Below are 19,710 nucleotides of genomic sequence, written 5' to 3'. Positions count from 1 at the left end.
TGGTAAGTTAATTCCATGGTTTGAATTGATGCAAGTTTAGTTGAAAGTTAGTCATTTTAACCAAATTGAGTACATGGTTAAACATGTTTATATATTGTCATTTGAGGTCCCTAAGAGCATATTGGTTGTATGATGTTAACCATATGTATATGACTTGTTTATGCTTGATTTTGGTACCTTGTTAACCACATAGGCAGAAACACGGGCATGTGTCTCAACCATGTATGACACATGGCAAGGTGACACAACGGTGAGTCCCCTGTAGCTTTCGAACTAGCATACAGCCTAGCACACTAGTGCATGGGGTTATTTCAATGGGTACACGACCTGGGACACGAGTGTGTGGCTTGGCCGTGTGACCTAACTCAGTGAGTTACATGGGCATGGCCACGAGCTGGGACACGGCCATGTATCCCTACTTCGAATGCCAACAAGGCCGTGTGACCCCTACAGTGTTAAAAATTTTCATTATTTTTTGAAAAATTCTCTGGGTTTCTAATTTGGTCCCGACTTATTTCTAATATGTAATTAGGGCCTTGAGGTCTCATTTAAGGGGCAATAGGTATGTTTTGAATTGATTTTAATGTGTTTATTGATATGATTCGAAAATTTTGAAATTTATGTTTGTTTGATTTGAAAACTCTGGCAATGCTCTGTAAGCCTATTTTGGCGATGGATATGAGTTAGGGGTGTTACAGTTATTAGTATCAGGGCTATGGTTTAGTCTATTCTTGGATTAAACTAGCGTGTATGAGTCTAGTTATACATGCCATTATATAACCTGTGATAGCGTGATATCTCTTGACCGTTTTAAAATATGTTTTCATTTAACATGACATCCAACCGATCCGACTTCGATGAAGTTGAAAGTAACGCGCAAGCCCCTGTTCATGGAGCAACATTAAGCGGTTTGAAGGTTGTATCTGAGGACTGGACCAAGTTCGTACAAATGAACCCGGTAGCTGAACAACCTCCACCCCCACCTGTTCATCAATCGGTTCCCGTTGTTCCTAAAGGCATGGATCGCTAGTTGACAAAATTCGCAAATATGAGGCTAAAGAATTTTGAGCTACAGTCGATAATGCTCCTGAGAGAGCTGAGGTTTGGTTAGAGAATACTATCCGTGTTTTTGACAAGTTTTCTTGTAAATATGTTGAATGTGTAAAGTGTACAATATCTCTACTAAAAGATTCGACTTATCAATGGTGGAACACATTGACTTCTATAGTGTCGAGAGAGTAGATCACTTAGGAATTCTTTCAAACCGAGTTATGAAAGAAATACATTAGTCAAATATTTCTAAATAAAAAACGTAAAGAATTTCTGGAGCTCAAGGAAGGCCATATGACAGTAGCTGAGTATGAATGGGAGTTTTTTTTATTGAGTAAATATTCCCGAGAGTGCATTTCGGCTGAGACTGCAATGTGTAAGTGGCTTGAAGATGGATTAAACGAGGATATAAAGCTTTTAGTCAGGATCCTTGACTTGAAAGAATTCATTGTTTTAGTTGACAGAGTACATAAAGTCGAGGAACTTAGGAAAGAAAAAATAAAAGCTGATTTTGAAGCTAATGATTCAAGGAAAAGTCGACCGAAAATTCGTATCAGTCACAGTCGAATAAATCAAAAAAATATCATAATCGCTTGATTGTTTCAGTAGGTTACACTGATAGAGATCAAGGAAAACATTATGCAGGTTCTAAGATGCAAGCTACGTCTGTGGATAGCATAGGTAGTGTTAAAAATAAAACCTAATTTTCAACGGTGTGGACGTTGACGTTTTGGTGAGTGCAGAACGAAAGACGGGGCCTGTTTCAAGTGTGGTTCGCTTAAGCATTTTATTTATGATTGCCTTGAAATATCTGAGAAGGAAAAAGTTCAAAATATTTGACCTAGCAACATTGCCACGGGGGGTAGACCACGTCCTAACCCTAGAAATGTAAGTGGTAGTCATGGTGTAACAAAAGACTATGTTGTGGGATCCGAGGTACGAGCACCAGTTAGGGCTTACGTTATTCACGCATGAGAGGAAGCTTCTGCGCCAGATGTTATTTTGGGTACTTTTTCTATCTTTGACATTGATGTTATTACTTTGATTGATATATGTGCAAGAATTTAGTGTCTAGTAAGAATTTACCTATTGAGTCCACTGAATTCATGGTTAAAGTGTCGAACCCCCTAGGTCAGCATGTATTAGTTGATAAAGTTTGCAAGAACTGTCCATTGTTGGCTCGGGGTTATAGTTTTCTGGCTAATTTGATGTTGTTGTCGTTTAATAAGTTTGATGTGATTTTGGGCATGGATTGGTTAACTCTACATGACGCTGTGGTAAATTGTAGATGAAAGCTTATTGTATTGAAATGTCATAATGGTGAGACGCTTCGTATTGAATCAGATAGTGTGAGTGGGTTGCCTATGGTTATTTCAACTATGTCAGCACAAAAATATGTAAGGAAAGGTTTTTATGCTTACCTTGCATATGTGTTAGATACTAAAGTGTCTAAATCGAAGCTTGAATCAATGCTAGTGGTTTGCAAATGTCTTGATGTGTTTCTAAAGGAGTTACCTAGAGTACCGCCGATCAGAGAGGTTGAGTTTGCTATTGAACTTGTATCGGGAACATCACAAGTATCGATAGCACCTTATAGAATTACTCCTACTGAGTTAAAAGAGTTGAAAGTATAGCTGCAAGAATTGACAAATAGAGGTTTTGCTCGACCTAGTTTTTCACCTTGGGGTGCATTGGTTCTGTTTGTTAAGCAAAAGGACGGATTGATGAGATTGTTTACTATCAACTCAACAAGGTTACAATCAAGAACAAGTATCCACTGCCTCGACTTGATGATTTATTCAATCAGTTGAAAGGTGCCACAGTATTCTTGAAGATTGATCTTCATTCTGGCTATGATCAGCTTCGAGTGAAAAATTCTGATGTGCTAAAAATTGCATTCAGAACCAGGTATGGACACTATGAATTTCTTGTGATGCCATTTGCTTTAACACCTGCAGTATTTATGGACTTGATGAATAGAATCTTCAGACTGTGTTTAGACAGATTTGTTGTGTGATAAATCGTAATTTATACATATTTTTATCCCATGCTTAGCACATTTATGGATGGTTTCTCCTTAGATTTGGTGAATTCGATGCTCTTAATCCTTTAATTTCATGTTTTATACTTAAGTGAGCATAGGAGAGTAAAAAAAGCGAGAAACGGGCCGAAAATAGAGAAAATAGACCTACATGGGAAATCAACACGGCCTGGACTTCCTCACACGGGTAAGCCCCACGGTCGTGTCCATTTGGCAGGATCGAAGCATGACTTACATGGGTAGACTACACGCCCGTGCCTATTTAACAGCCTTGACCACGGGCTGGAGCAATCGCACACGGGCGTGTCACACGGGCATGTCACATGGGCGTGTCCCTGTCAAGCCCAAGTATAGTCTTATTTGGAAAATGCCACTTTTGAGGGCTCTTAGGCATTCTAAAGCATATTTAAACACCAGAGGAGGAACTTATAACAGCCACGTGGAGTAGGAGGCAAGGAATTACTCAAGGGAAGCCGATTGTTCCATCTCAGAAGCCGGATTCGTTGTCAAGACTGAATATCTCCCTTCAATTTCCATTCAGGGGTTTTGGGTTTTCTTTATGTTTTGTATTCATTATTCTTCTGTAAGAGCCCAAATTCGCCCGGGCCTTAAACTAAAATAAAAGAATAAATAAAAAATAAAGTTCATTTATTTTATACACAGTCCGTTTACAGTGCTAAAGCCCAAATCCAAACAGCCTAAACCTATTGGACTCATTTACACCCCAAAAATAACCCAACACCTTGACCCAGGTTTACACGGGGCCCAAAAGGCCCAAAGCTGTAAAAACAGGCAAGGAAACCCTAGGGTTTCCTGAGAACTCAGCGCCGTAATGAAGTTCTGGAAGCTTCGGGCACTCTAAGCGACGCGACCTTTCATCTCGCGCAGATTCAATGGCCCAATCGTCGCCACCAAGCGCGCTGTGATTTCTCAACTCTGCCATCATACATCGCGCCACCATCGACGCGTAAATCACGCCAGAATTATCAGATCTCCTCACGCTACGATCCGGCGTTGGCTCCATCAACGCGCAGACATTAGTGATCGAGCGAGATCCTCGCCGTTTACCTGCGAATAAAAGAGGAAACAACGACAGAAAACCAAAGCAAACACGGAAAGAAATCTTTGATTTCTTTCCTAAACCATTACAGCCTAGGGCTATAAAGCCTTTCTTCAAATCTGTAAAAAGGGGAGGGACAGAGAGATTTTTTTTACACACAGAAGATACCCACAAAAACACTTACGATTTTACACACGAACACAGAGAGCAAAACACACGAAGAATAGAGAGAAACTTCAAACTTGTACACAAAGATTCCACGAACAGTTGTAAAAGTTTACCACAGATATATACAAAAAGTAGTTTTCTTTCTGAAAAAGGTGATTTTCCTCTTCAGTTTCGCTTTATTATTTATGGTTTTTACATGTAGTTTGCTTAGTTTACAGATAAAAATAAAGAAAGAGAGAAGATATAACGAAATCTGCATCGAAAAGCGGAGGCATTTACCTCCAGCCACCGTATACGGAGGGGCTGGTGACGGCGCGTAGGCGCGTGGGTGTCTGATGACATAAGCTCGGCCAGAGCTCCGAGGATCCTCCCACCTTTGCTCTCTTCCTCTCGAGAGGATTCTTTTTTTAAGAAAAAAACTGGAAGCAAAATGATTTTCGTGGCTTGAATCAGCCTTTTATAGCCTAATTGATACGACATCGTTTTGGCTTAGTCTAATAAGCTCAAAAACGACGTCGTTCCAGAGCCCTATGATCCGCGTGTTTACCCGATTACCCGGGGAGGATCCGCGTGTTTTTTTAAAAATGGGTTAATTATGCAATTGGTCCTTTCGTTTTTTAAATGTTTATAATTTTATTTATATTCTAATTTGGCCCTAACAGTTTACCTTTGTTTCAATTTAGTCTAAACAGTGATTTTAAAATAGTACTCTGGAGAACGACGTCGTTTTGGGATTAGGGCTAATTGCCCAATGAGTCCCTCGCTTTTAATCTTTGTTTTAAATAGGCCTAAATTTTTTTTTTTTTTTAATTTTGCCCAAAATTTTTAATTGCTTTTAATTTTAGTCCCTTTCACTTATAAATTTATTTATTTTGAATTTTATTATTTATTTAATATATATTATTATTTTATATTAAAATTGTATGTTATATTATTATTAAATATGGAAAATCCATTATATTATATATTATATATTATTATATTGTTTTATATGGCATATGTATTATTTATATTGTATTAATTAAAATATTTTTAAAACATATGTATTATATATATTTTTAAATATTAATTATGTATAAAAATAATAATTTTTTTATTTATGTATATTATATATGTTTCTTATAAATCTTATATACATTTTATATATTTCACTATATTTATATATTATTTATTTTCATATTATATTTTACTCCATATGATATTTTTATATATTATATTATATACATTTTATCATATATTTTTGTTTTATTGTTTGTAAATTATATTATACTATATATTTTATCATATTTCTTTACATTATCTTTATTTTATTATAAAATATACACTATTTTATTATTTATTAATTATGTACATTCTTAAATTATTTTTATAAGTATAATAGCAATATTTAGTACATTATTTTTCTTACATATTAAGTTATTATATTTTATAGTATAATCCATATATATATATCATTTTAAAAAAAAAGGTTCTTTTTATTATCCTTATATTATTTAGTATATTTCTAAATAGCTTATTTTTATTCAACTTATATTTTATACATTTTAATTCGCTTAGTTTTTGGTTTTCTTTCGTTGCTTAATAGGTTAAATTTTACATATCATTTGTTTTTATCTTTAATTGAATATTTTATATTGATGTTTTAATAGTACATTTGCATGAAATATTATTATGTATATTTAATTTGTATTGATTTATTTTGCCATTTTTGTGTATGTTGCATGTAACGATAATGCATGTATATATATGTCATATATGACCAAGCATAAGGTGATAACGTATATTGTGTAATTTATATTATTATTTATTATTCTCTATACTATATTTGCATAAAATGATAAAGCATGCATTGTGTAGCTAGGCTTATTTAATGTTAATTTTTTGTAAAATACATCATCATTTTCAAAATAAAAAAACATCCCATTTCAAAAGGATTTTTTTTTAAAAAGTAAGGCAATGTTTCGATATTTAGGAATTCGAGAAGTAGTGCCCTAACATGCTGGGTTGCGGTTTCTCGTTTGTCTAAATATCTAAAATATCCTTCTAAACTATTTTTTTTTACGAATCACAAGATGATTTCAGTTACGAAAGTTTAAAGATATCGTATCCAATCATGCTGGATGTGATGTTGTACTCTTTTGAAGTGAATGAATCTTGATACTTTTAATTTAAAACATTACGGTTTTAAGGAAATCTCATTTCTAAATTCTTTCAAATTTCTGAAATTAAGACAAAATTATTCAATTTGGTACCAATTTTGGGCGTTACGAGGGTGCTAATCCTTCCTCGAACGTAACCGACTCCCGAAGCTGTTTTCTCGTAATTTCGTAGACCAAAACATTTTATAAAGTGATCTAATCACACTTTAAAAGATTGGTGGCGACTCCCGTTTTCATTTTAAAAAACTCGTTTTTAAAGAGGTTTCGACAGCTTGGCGACTCCATTGGGGATATTAGAGAGTCGAGCCAAGAAATTGAATATTTTATGTCTTAGTGTTGGAAGTTTGGAAAATTTAAAAATTTGATCCTGTTTTACATGTGTTTGATGCATATGTTTGTTATCTTATTTCTGTACATTGCATTTGCATGATCGTTGTGGTCGCACCTTTAAGTGGGAATGAGAAGCTAGGCTTTCGTGAGGTTTTCACCTTCGCATGAGCTAGCGGATTACTTCCGGGATATTGTACCTATGTCTTCGTGAGAATTTCATCTCCGTATGGCCATAGGGAAATGTGTCCCCCTGAACTGAACTTGGTCTATATGAGCCTATAATAGGTGAAGACCAAGGAATCTGCTGGTTCAGGTACCCTTGCTTTTGAACTAAAACTCATATAGTGAACTTTAAGAGCTTATCCTGGGAAAGATAGTGATAGCCTTTAGTAAGGCTACCCTTATAAATACTTGCTTATCATTTATATATATATATATATATATATGATACTGACCTATTTTTATTTTTCTGTCATTGCATGTCATTTAGCATTTAAGGTGTTGATTCACGACTCGATTTCTAGATTAGAAAGTTTTGTAATGAGGAACGAATACCTTAATAAAGTGTAGGACAATGCTTCTGTCTGTACCTGGTCAGAGAAAACCCAGTTAGATAAAGGAGATAGTGTTACTGAAGGGTATACGTCAGAGTTGTGGGACTTCACCCATGTTAATTCGATGCTGAATGAGTTGTAGGAGCTGAGAAACATTTGGACCCAATGGGATGACGAGGCTAAGCAGCTTTTCTATCAGAATTATGGAGACCTTCCCTATTTGCTAAACATCAAAGTAGATAGGCATTTGTTTCGAGCTATGGTACAGTTCTGGAACCCTGCTTATAGTTGCTTTACATTTGGTGATGTTGATCTTGTACCTACTTTGGAGGAGTATACGGATTTACTGCGTTGCCCTAGGATTCAGGGTCACAAGGCTTATGTAAGGCCTGCTAGCCTTCCAGCTTTTACAAAAAAAGTTGGTAATGATTACTGGGATGAGTGAGTAGTGGGCTGTAGCTCTTGTGCAGTAAAAGGGTAATAGTTAGTGCATTCTATGGTCCGTTTTGAGGGATTTGATATCGACGCATCCAGACATGAAGAAAAAGGTCGACGTCCTGGCTTTGAGTATTTATGGTATGGTGATTTTCCCAAAGGAGTTGAGGCATATAGATGAGGCGGTTGCGGATTTATTCGATCAACTTGGTAAACAGAACACACTTGTGCCCACAATCCTAGCTGAGACGATAAAATCCTTGAGCGCATGCCGAAGAACCAGTGAAGGAAGGTTCATTGGATGTGCACAGTTACTGTTGGTCTGGTTTTATAGCCACTTCTGGAAGCTTGATAAGGTTCCTTGCCGTGTATTCTTTGAGGGTTATTCTCCCTTAAAGGAAGCTGTTGACATGCCTAGAAGAGATGATATTTCAGAAGAGAGGTGGATAGATATTCTTCAGAATCTTCGAGAGGAAGATGTTATGTGGAAGGCTCCTTGGTTGGTTCCTAGTGAAGTCCTTTACCGATGTGGCAGTTTTGATTGGGTCCCTTTGCCAGGAATTTGGGAAGTTGTCAGATATACACCATTGCTTGTTCTAAGGCAATATCGAGCGAGGCAGTTTATACCAGCTACACAGGGTTTAGCTGAGAGCGATTTCTCTTATAAAGGAGATCACTATAAGAAGAGGATGCGAGAAATTTTTTAGGCTTGGAAGAAGCCATTCTGTATGAAGACCTTAGCTGAGGGCTCGACGTCAACCTTTGAGTATAAAGGGTGGTTTAGTAGGAGAATCAATGATAATGTCCCTAGGCCAACCTTGGGAGTGGCTCGATCATTAGAGGAGAGCTTACGAGTGATTCCATCAGAGTTGGAAGTTATGAAACAAGAGTTTGAAAGAAAGAACTCAGAGCTTGAAAAAAGGATGGAAAAGCTCGAAGAGGAAAAAATGTGGTTAAGTCTTGATGTAGATGTTCAAAAGACGGAAGTCAAGAAGGTAAAAAAGGAAAAGAGAAAGACCGAGATGACTTGAAGACATATTACAAAAAAATCCAAGTAACGTTGAAAAGGGCTGGATTAGGGAGATCTTCAGAGCAATGGCAACATGAGATCCAAGAGAAAAGTGTAATATCCTGATTTTGGGCCTAGTCGGAATAGTGGTTTCGTGACCACAAAATCTGAGATAGAAATAATTATTTTATGATTATTTTAAGGTCTATGATATGATTGCATGATTGTGTGAAAATTTCGTGAAGAAATTTTATGCATAAAGTGCCTAATTTGAAATTTGGGACTAAATTGAATAAATTGCAAAACTTGTGTTCTAGAAGTATTTTGCATAAAATTGAATTAGATTATTAATTAGAGGTCCTTAAAGAGTAATTTTACCAATTTCTAAGTCTATGGACAAAAATTGGACATGGATGGAATTTTGGAAAGTTTAGTAGTAAGGGCATTTTGGTCATTTAGGGTAAAATGAATTAAAATACAAAATTAAAGCCAATTTTGCTCATCTTCAACCCCATGGCCGAATATAGCAAGGAGAAACCATGGCTAGGGTTTTCAAGCTTCCAAGCTCGATTGTAAGTTCGTTCTAGCCTCGTTTTTAATGATTTTTACGTTTTTGGAGTCCCTTAGCTCGATTTAGCTTATGCTAGCAATAATTTAACCTAGGGTTTATATTTGGAAAAATACCCATAGGTGAAATTTGTGTATTTTGGTGTTTTATGATAGAATATGAAGTTTTAAATTATGTTAGACAACTTGTGCTACTCGGTTTTAAGTGAAAACGAGCAAAAGGGCTTAATCGGTAAAAATACCTAATAGTCATAAGTACATGTTAGAGTGAGAATTTGATGTTGCCATAGAAGGAAAAATGATCAGCATGTCATAAAACATAAGAAAATAGGCTGAATTTTAATTTACGAGCTTTGGGGCAAAAGTGTAAATATGCAAAAGTTTAGGGGCAAAATTGTAATTTTTCCAAAATATGATTTTGGGTCAATTTGAATAATGTGAGTCCTAATTAGACTATATTTTAAATGATAGAGCAAGGAAAACTGAAATTCGGGCTAAAATGGGGAAAATACCAAGTGGTGGACGAAATGGTAAAAATAGCCATTTTAGCATACGAGGTAAGTTCATATGTAAATGTTGGTAACATAGTTATTATTTTAAATGTTTTAATGTTTTTAAATGATATGATAATTATTATGAAATATTATACTTGTGATAATTGTTTGATAATATGTCAAATTATGTGATATACTTGGAAAATGTGAAATACTACCGAGTATCAGTATCGGCATTCCGTAGAAGATGGTTGAGACACATGATTGGGAAAAAGGTCCGTTGAACCTCGGGAATGGATTAGGATACAAGTGACATGTCACTGGGATATTTGGGCATCCGAACTCGTTGAGTTGAGTCCGAGTTCACTTATGGATGCGAGCGTCCGAACTCGTTGAGTTGAGTCCGAGTTCGTGAGATGTTACTAGGCATCCGAACTCGTTGAGTTGAGTCCGAGTTCACTTATGGATGCGAACGCCCGAGCTCGTTGAGTTGAGTCTGAGTTCACTTATGGGCGGGTTACATGGTAGCTTGGCTACATATGTGGCACTTATGTGCAAACTTTCCATGTATCCAATTATATTCGATGTGTTCAACGGGTAAAGTTCTACTCAAATGGAGGAATACTCAAGATGAAAGGGACGTATTGGTAAGTGTTGCGAAATGGATAATTTGAACCGGTATGTACTTAACCCTCGGGTTGAAAACTCGATATAACAACAATATGGTAAGATGATAAATGAAAAGGTGATATGAATGTCTTGGTGATGATTATGCAAATGATGTTTTATGTTTGCTTATATGGTTATGTTACTTGCTATTTGCATGTGAGCTTACTAAGCATTTATGCTTACTCCCTCCTTTTCATTCCTTGTAGTGTTGACAAGCCAGCTCGGAAATCGGAAACGGTCGGAGGCACGCTCACACTATCCGTATACCATCTTGGCATAATGGCTTGTATATTTTGAGTATGGCATGTATAGCATTATAATCATTTTATATGTATGGTCTTATGATATGGTTATTGAGTGGTATGGAAATAGAAATGCTTGGTAATGATTAGCCATTGGAATGGCTAATCATGATCATATTTGGTATTATGTATGTCAAATTGCTAGCTAATTCATGGAAACCATGAAATAGGTAAAATTTACCATAAAATAGATTCAGACAGCAGCAGTGACGTGAGTTTAAAAAATCACTAAAAATAGTAGAAATGGAATTAAATAATGAATAAGTTATGGAATCGAAGCTTGATGAGTCTATTTTCATATGGAATAAGCAAAACAGGTATATGAGCTATATTTTATGAAATGTTTGAATTTTTGTGAAATAGGGCCAGAGCGATTTCTGGATCCCCTGTTCTGACTTTGGAAATTTACCATAAATTTTACAAAGATAATTAGAAGTCACACTTTATATGTACAGATTCCTTATTGAGTCTAGTTTTATTAGAGACAAACGGCATAGTCATTGAAGCTCTGTACAGGGAGATATCTGATTCGTAATACACAGAGGTCAGAGTAGTTGAACCCTGAAACAGGGGAGATTTTAACTAATAAACTGTACTAATTGGCCCAACCAAAAATTCTAGAAAAAAATTAGTAGATATATATATGAGTCTAGTTTCAGGAAAAATTTACGGAATTGGATTTCGAGTTTCGTAACTCGAGATATGATTTTTAAAGCGACTGTGATGCAGTTAGCCAGCTTGTCTGGAAATTTTAAAATGAATTGTATGAGCTGTTTAATTAATGAATTAAGTTCGTTAACACCTCGTGTTCGACTCCGGAAACGGTCTCGGTGCGGGTGTTACATTTAGTGGTATCAGAGCAGGTTTAGTCGGTTCTCGGACTAACCTAGCATGTGTAAAAGTTTAGCTATACATGCCAGCGATGCGTGATAGTGTGATGTCTTCCGACGCGTATAAGTACCGTCTTATTTAGACAGGGTACTCTCCAACCGAGCTGCGCCAACCATGTTCAATGTTAAGTAAAGGTATTTGAGTAAAATTATGATTATGATAAGTCTCGGTTCAGAAAAGTATGAATAAAGGTTTATGATACATATGTGATAATATGTGAGATGAAAGTTCATGTTGTGATAAATATTCATATTTGCTTAATGCTCATATGATGTAGTGTATATGGCTCACTTGATAAGATGAACGGAATAAATAGAAAGTAGTAGAGGTATGAATAAAGGTCATAATATTATGATCTGAATGAAAATGTCCTTGTCTTGATTGGATGTCGAATGTTGATGAATGTTAATGGTATATAATTTTATGAGATAAAGGATTATAATGAAATGAACTTATCTATGTTAAATTGTTGGACTGAATTGTATGATTGTAATGATATGTACATGATGATGCACGAAATGAAAGTTGTGATTGTTATGCAAATATTTATGTTTGTTTGGCCTTATATAATGTCATGAGCATGAATTAATTTAATTAAATGAATGGATAAGTAAAGCTATCTAGAAAACATAGAATGTATGCATAAGTATATTGTCTAAATGGGACAATAGGAAAATTGGTGTAAGCCAACATGAATGAATGACATGATTTTGATGATGTTACTATGATGATGGAAGTTGTGTCATATGTGTATGTATAAGAAAGTCGAGTCAGAGGTCCTACAACCCCTCCCCCTTACCAAAGTGGTACTTATAATGGAATTTCATGAGATTTGTATTGAATAAGTTTCTGTTGAAAACCCAAAGAGTTCAAATGATAGAATAATTATAAGTATGATCCGAGATTGAAAATGAGCTGATAAGTAAAGTCGAGCGAAAGTATCGATTGATATAAAGATTATTGGAATTATGCATTGTCCCAGTTAGAGAAGGAATTCTCTTTGGTAAATCGAAATTTATTCGAACTGACATTCTTTAGTGAATGATTTAATATGAAATTTGTGACGGCGAGAACTAGTTGGGGAAATGATATTTCAAATGTGAATTATCTGAGTGTGTGAGTTATGACCGGACAGATTTTAGCGATCTCTTTTGAGATGTTCTATGTGTTCACCCGTTCTCGTAAATATTTCTATGGCTATTGATCTTGAAGAAATTCTTGTTATATGGGAATGTCTTCTAATTTGGTGTTGGATGAAAGCATTGGTAGTCTGATTGGTTTATAATTTATATTGCTCTATTTCATCGGGTATTCTATTTCATTTAAATCGATAAGAATTGATGAGAGAATTCATATGATATTATGATTCTGTTTCTTCTACTTGATGCTTCATCCGATATATATGTATGGGAAGATATATTGATCTTGTTATATTTGATTTTAGTGGGATTAAATGATGTTTTCTTCGGACTTTCTTTCTTTGAAGAATTATCGGGTATTCTGTATTTTCTCTATGAATTTGGTTTTCGATTCTCCAGCATAGTATCGTATCTTGGGTTTCTTTATCCTGGATCTCTTTATTCTGGATTTCTTTATTCCGGGTGTCTCTATCTTGGATTTCTTTATTCGGTTTTCTTGTTATCTTTGTTCCATAATTTGTCAATTACGACTCATGTTCGAAGTGGGTTCTTCAACTCGTGATAATCATGTAAAATATGACTATACTTCTAATTTGATATTAGTAATGTGGTGATTTTAGTATTGGGATTTTTTCTAATTTCTATGTAAGGATTTGACATCAGTAAAGGCATAGGTGATAAAAGCGCGAGTTTTAGTCGGTATGGTAAATTATTTATTTGAAAGATTTCATGTGACAATTATGTCAGGATTATTTTTCCCAAGTCTGATAATAGAATTTCATTTTGTACGGATAAAAGAGTAAATAGTTTTAACGAGAAGTGTATATTTATTAGAAAAGAGTTGGATATTAGTTTATGTCACTCTGAATGATAAGGTTTCCATCTTGTGAAAGCTGAAAAGTTTATTACATGTTGATGAGTTCGGATAGATGAGAATATTGGTAACCAAAGCGTCGAACTAGACTATTCTACATTGAGCAAAGACTTCGACTTTCAAGAATGTATTGTTGTATGAATTGTGATGTGTTTCAAGACAGTGAGGTAATGTGATAGTTTAGAGCATCTGATGTTACATAAAATCGGAGTTGTTAAAGGGGTTAAAGTTGAGCATTGGGATCTATCAAAATTATCCTTGTCAGTGTTGATATTGGGATAGAAATGAGAAGGATTATTCTTGAGGCCATATCAAAATCATTTCTATGGCGGAAAGAGGAAAATGTGATGTATCCTATTATTAAATGTTTGGCGAGATCTATAAATCATATCTGTATTGAATGAATTCCTACTCATCGATTCATGGAACTTGAGTCTCTTTGATTGTTGGATTTCTTGAAATTTTGGTCTCCATTAAATCAAGTTGAGATCCGGGTTTTATGTCATGATATCATGGGAAGCGAGAAGGGTTGAAAGTTTAAGAACAGTTGAGAGTTGAGGCTGTAAGATTTTAGATCATATGAGAAATTGAAGAGATGTATTGGAGGTGCAGTCTAAGTGCAAGTTCTTGACACCGAATATGAGATTAAAAGTGAAGGCCACTTTTACGGTAAGATTTTGGGACGAAAATCACGAAGGGGGGAGAGTTGTAATATATCGATTTTGGGCCTAGTCGGAATAGTGGTTTCGTGACCACAAAATCTGAGATAGAAATAATTATTTTATGATTATTTTAAGGTCTATGATATGATTGCATGATTGTGTGAAAATTTCGTGAAGAAATTTTATGCATAAAGTGCCTAATTTGAAATTTGGGACTAAATTGAATAAATTGCAAAACTTGTGTTCTAGAAGTATTTTGCATAAAATTGAATTAGATTATTAATTAGAGGTCCTTAAAGAGTAATTTTACCAATTTCTAAGTCTATGGACAAAAATTGGACATGGATGGAATTTTTGGAAAGTTTAGTAGTAAGGGCATTTTGGTCATTTAGGGGTAAAATGAATTAAAATACAAAATTAAAAGCCAATTTTGCTCATCTTCAACCCCATGGCCGAATATAGCAAGGAGAAACCATGGCTAGGGTTTTCAAGCTTCCAAGCTCGATTGTAAGTTCGTTCTAGCCTCGTTTTTAATGATTTTTACGTTTTGGAGTCCGGTAGCTCGATTTAGCTTATGCTAGCAATAATTTAACCTAGGGTTTATATTTGGAAAAATACCCATAGGTGAAATTTGTGTATTTTGGTGTTTTATGATAGAATATGAAGTTTTAAATTATGTTAGACAACTTGTGCTACTCGGTTTTAAGTGAAAAGCGAGCAAAAGGGCTTAATCGGTAAAAATACCTAATAGTCATAAGTACATGTTAGAGTGAGAATTTGATGTTGCCATAGAAGGGAAAAATGATCAGCATGTCATAAAACATAATAAAATAGGCTGAATTTTAATTTACGAGCTTTGGGGCAAAAGTGTAAATATGCAAAAGTTTAGGGGCAAAATTGTAATTTTTCCAAAATATGATTTTGGGTCAATTTGAATAATGTGAGTCCTAATTAGACTATATTTTAAATGATAGAGCAAGGAAAACTGAAATTCGGGCTAAAATGGGGAAAATACCAAGTGGTGGACGAAATGGTAAAAATAGCCATTTTCGCATACGAGGTAAGTTCATATGTAAATGTTGGTAACATAGTTATTATTTTAAATGTTTTAATGTTTTTTAAATGATATGATAATTATTATGAAATATTATACTTGTGATAATTGTTTGATAATATGTCAAATTATGTGATATACTTGGAAAATGTGAAATACTACCGAGTATCGGTATCGGCATTCCGTAGAAGATGGTTGAGACACATGATTGGGAAAAAGGTCCCGTTGAACCTCAGGAATGGATTAGGATACAAGTGACATGTCACTGGGATATTTGGGCATCCGAACTCGTTGAGTTGAGTCCGAGTTCACTTATGGATGCGGCGTCCCGAACTCGTTGAGTTGAGTCCGAGTTCACTTATGGATGCGAACGCCTGAGCTCGTTGAGTTGAGTCCGAGTTCACTTATGGGCGGGTTACATGGTAGCTTGGCTACATATGTGGCACTTATGTGCAAACTTTCCATGTATCCGAATTATATTCCGATGTGTTCAACGGGTAAAGTTCTACTCAAATGGAGGAATACTCAAGATGAAAGGGACGTATTGGTAAGTGTTGCGAAATGGATAATTTGAACCGGTATGTACTTAACCCTCGGGTTGAAAACTCGATATAATAACAATATGGTAAGATGATAAATGAAAAGGTGATATGAATGTCTTGGTGATGATTATGCAAATGATGTTTTATGTTTGCTTATATGGTTATGTTACTTGCTATTTGCATGTGAGCTTACTAAGCATTTATGCTTACTCCTCCTTTTCATTCCTTGTAGTGTTGACAAGCCAGCTCGAAATCGGAAGCGGTCGAGGCACGCTCACACTATCCGTATACCATCTTGGCATAATGGCTTGTATATTTTGAGTATGGCATGTATAGCATTATAATCATTTTATATGTATGGTCTTATGATATGGTTATTGAGTGGTATGGAAATAGAAATGCTTGGTAATGATTAGCCATTGGAATGGCTAATCATGATCATATTTGGTATTATGTATGTCAAATTGCTAGCTAATCCATGGAAACCATGAAATAGGTAAAATTTACCATAAAATAGATTCAGACAGCAGCAGTGACGTGAGTTTAAAAATCACTAAAAATAGTAGAAATGGAATTAAATAATGAATAAGTTATGGAATCGAAGCTTGATGAGTCTATTTTCATATGGAATAAGCAAAACAGGTATATGAGCTATATTTTATGAGATGTTTAAATTTTTGTGAAACAGGGCCAGAGCGATTTCTGGATCCCCTGTTCTGACTTTGGAAATTCACCATAAATTTTACAAAGATAATTAGAAGTCACACTTTATATGTACAGATTCCTTATTGAGTCTAGTTTTATTAGAGACAAACGACATAGTCATTGAAGCTCTGTACAGGGAGATATCTGATTCGTAATACACAGAGGTCAGAGTAGTTGAACCCTGAAACAGGGGAGATTTTAACTAATAAACTGTACTAATTGGCCCAACAAAAAATTCTAGAAAAAAATTAGTAGATATATATATGAGTCTAGTTTCAGGAAAAATTTACGGAATTGGATTTTGAGTTTCGTAACTCGAGATATGATTTTTAAAGCGACTGTGATGCAGTTAGCCAGCTTGTCTAGAAATTTTAAAATGAATTGTATAAGCTGTTTAATTAATGAATTAAGTCCGTTAACACCTCGTGTTCGACTCCGGAAACGGTCTCGGGTACGGGGTGTTACAAAAAGAGCCAAGGCTGAGTATTGGGAGAAAAGGTTCTAAGAGATGCAGTCGCATAATCAGACCCTAGAAAAAGAAAATCAAGGGTTAAAGGTTAAAGTGACAGAGCTTGGACGATCTCTTCATCATCATCGAAGTCATAATTCCACAGCCGAGTTAAAGCAAGTCTAAACAAGATCGAGGAAATGAAGCACAATATTGGAGGATTAGAGGCAGCACTACAGGGCTGTGAGCTACGAATTGAGTAGCTCGAGGTGAGAGAGGAACAGTGGAAGGGAGAACTTCACCATCTTCGGGATCAAGTGAGAGATAGAGATCATGTCATGGAATAGGCTCTAGTTCAGATTCGAGAGGTTGCTGAACACTTGCAAGATTTGGCAATACAAGCTAGAACGCTGAGTATAATGTATGAGTCATCATCAGACAAAGGACGAGAGTTAGAATTATTACTGGATAGGGTTAAGACTCTAGGCCTACGGGCAAAAGTGTATTTGTAATCCGTTTTATGAAAAGATCTTTGTTCCTTAAATAACGTTTTCTAAAATGAAATTGAATCAGAATCAACATCTTTTTGCATTCATGCATTTGCATTTCATTACATCATATGCATTCAAGTTTATAGAAAGACCCTAATTAGATAAAATTATTAGGGAGAAGGAAAGTAGGAGAAAGAAAATCTGGAAGCAACACATCCTTACGGTACACACGCTAAGTCGAAGAATATGGACCAAAGATTCAAACAGCTATAAAAGGACATGCAGGACCAATTGCATGGCCAAGATGCAAAATGACATGTGGGAGCAAATGCTAGAGGCTCAGAGGAATATGATGACTGAGATGGCTCAGTTGTTGAGGGCCACTGATAAAGAAAAAGCCCATATGGAAATCACTGGTAAGGAGGAAGAGGATCATCCTCCAGGCTTTACTCCACCCTACGAGCCTACACAAACCAAGGCACATCCTAAAAGACCATCTGTCAAGCCTCAACATGGACCGGTTGATACTGGGATCCATATGAATTACCCAACTGACTCGGGATTCAATTTGGGTGATAATCCTACCAATCCTTTCATTCCTGACTTGGATATAGCTGAAAAAGAAGATTTGAGAGCCGAAGTTGCAAAACAGTTGGAGGAACGTTGCCGATGGTTGGAGGAGAAATTTAAAGCTTTAGAGAGTGCTGATGGGCATCATGGAGTTGATGCCAAAGATCTAAGCTTGATGCCAAAGATCTAAGCTTGGTCCCAAACTTGGTGCTTCCTCACAAATTCAAGATGCTAGAGTTCAAGAAGTACAATGGTACTACTTGCCCAAAGGCCCACATCACGATGTTCTGTAGAAGGATGACCGGGTATGTAAACAATGATCAGCTGTTGATCCATTGTTTCCAAGATAGTTTAGTTGGAGTGCAGCCAGGTGGTACAATCAGTTGAGCCGGGCTAGAATAAATTCATGGAGGGATCTTACGCAAGCCTTCATGCAGCAGTACAATCATGTGACTAACATGACTCCTGATAGGATCACTCTACAAAACATGGAGAAGAAGCCTAATGAGAATTTTAGGCAATATGCGCAGAAGTGGAGAGAGGTGGCAATACAAGTTCAACCACTACTACTGGAGAAGGAGACTACCATGTTATTCATCAACACTCTGAATGCTCCATTAATTACTCATATGATTGGAAGCACTACCAAAAGTTTTGCAGACATAGTCATGGCAGGAGAGATGATTGAGAACGCCATAAGAGGTGGCAAAATTAAAGGTGAAATGACCAAAAGATCGGCCCCAAGGAAAAAGGATAATGAAGTGAATAACACAAACACTTTCAATACAAGGACAATCACAGTTGGTCAACCAAAAATAGCTACGGTCGAGCAATAGAGTTCTCAGAAGGAGTCAAATGCAAGGCAGAATTTTGAAAGGATGCAATTCACACCTATCCCCGTAACGTATCGTGAGCTTTATCAAAGCTTATATTATGCACATGCTATTGGTCCTTTCCACTTAAAACCACTACAGCCTCCATATCCTAAATGGTATGATGCAAATACCAGATGCAAGTACCATGCTGGAATATCGGGGCACTCGATTGAAAATTGTATCGGATTCAAGAAGGCCGTGGAGAGGTTGATCAAGATAGGGGTTGTGAAATTTGATAGTACCCCAAATACTGAAAACCCTTTACCAAATCATGGCGGTCAAGGAGTGAATGCCATTAGCAAAGCTAGTGAGAGAAGAATGAAAGAAAATGTTGCTGAGATGAGGATACCTATAAAGGCGATTTGGGAGGAGATGATGAAGAAAGGGATGATAGCCTCTAAGGGTGAAAGAGAAAGAACGAGGAACTATTGTGAGTTCCATGGAGAGGAGGGTCATGAGACCCAAAATTGTGAAGAATTTAGAGCTTTGGTGCAAGGCTTTATAGATAACAAAGAGCTACAAATTTTTGAAGGTAGCTCTTATAAAAAGGAAATAGGTGCGCTGGAGGATGAACAGCAAAGAATCAGTCAGCCAAGGATTATTATTTCCTTGCAGGGAAAT

The sequence above is a fragment of the Gossypium arboreum genome, chromosome 5 (assembly GCF_025698485.1).
Source record: "Gossypium arboreum isolate Shixiya-1 chromosome 5, ASM2569848v2, whole genome shotgun sequence".
NCBI classification, from domain to species: Eukaryota; Viridiplantae; Streptophyta; class Magnoliopsida; order Malvales; family Malvaceae; genus Gossypium; species Gossypium arboreum.
This window is presented reverse-complemented; position numbering follows the sequence as displayed.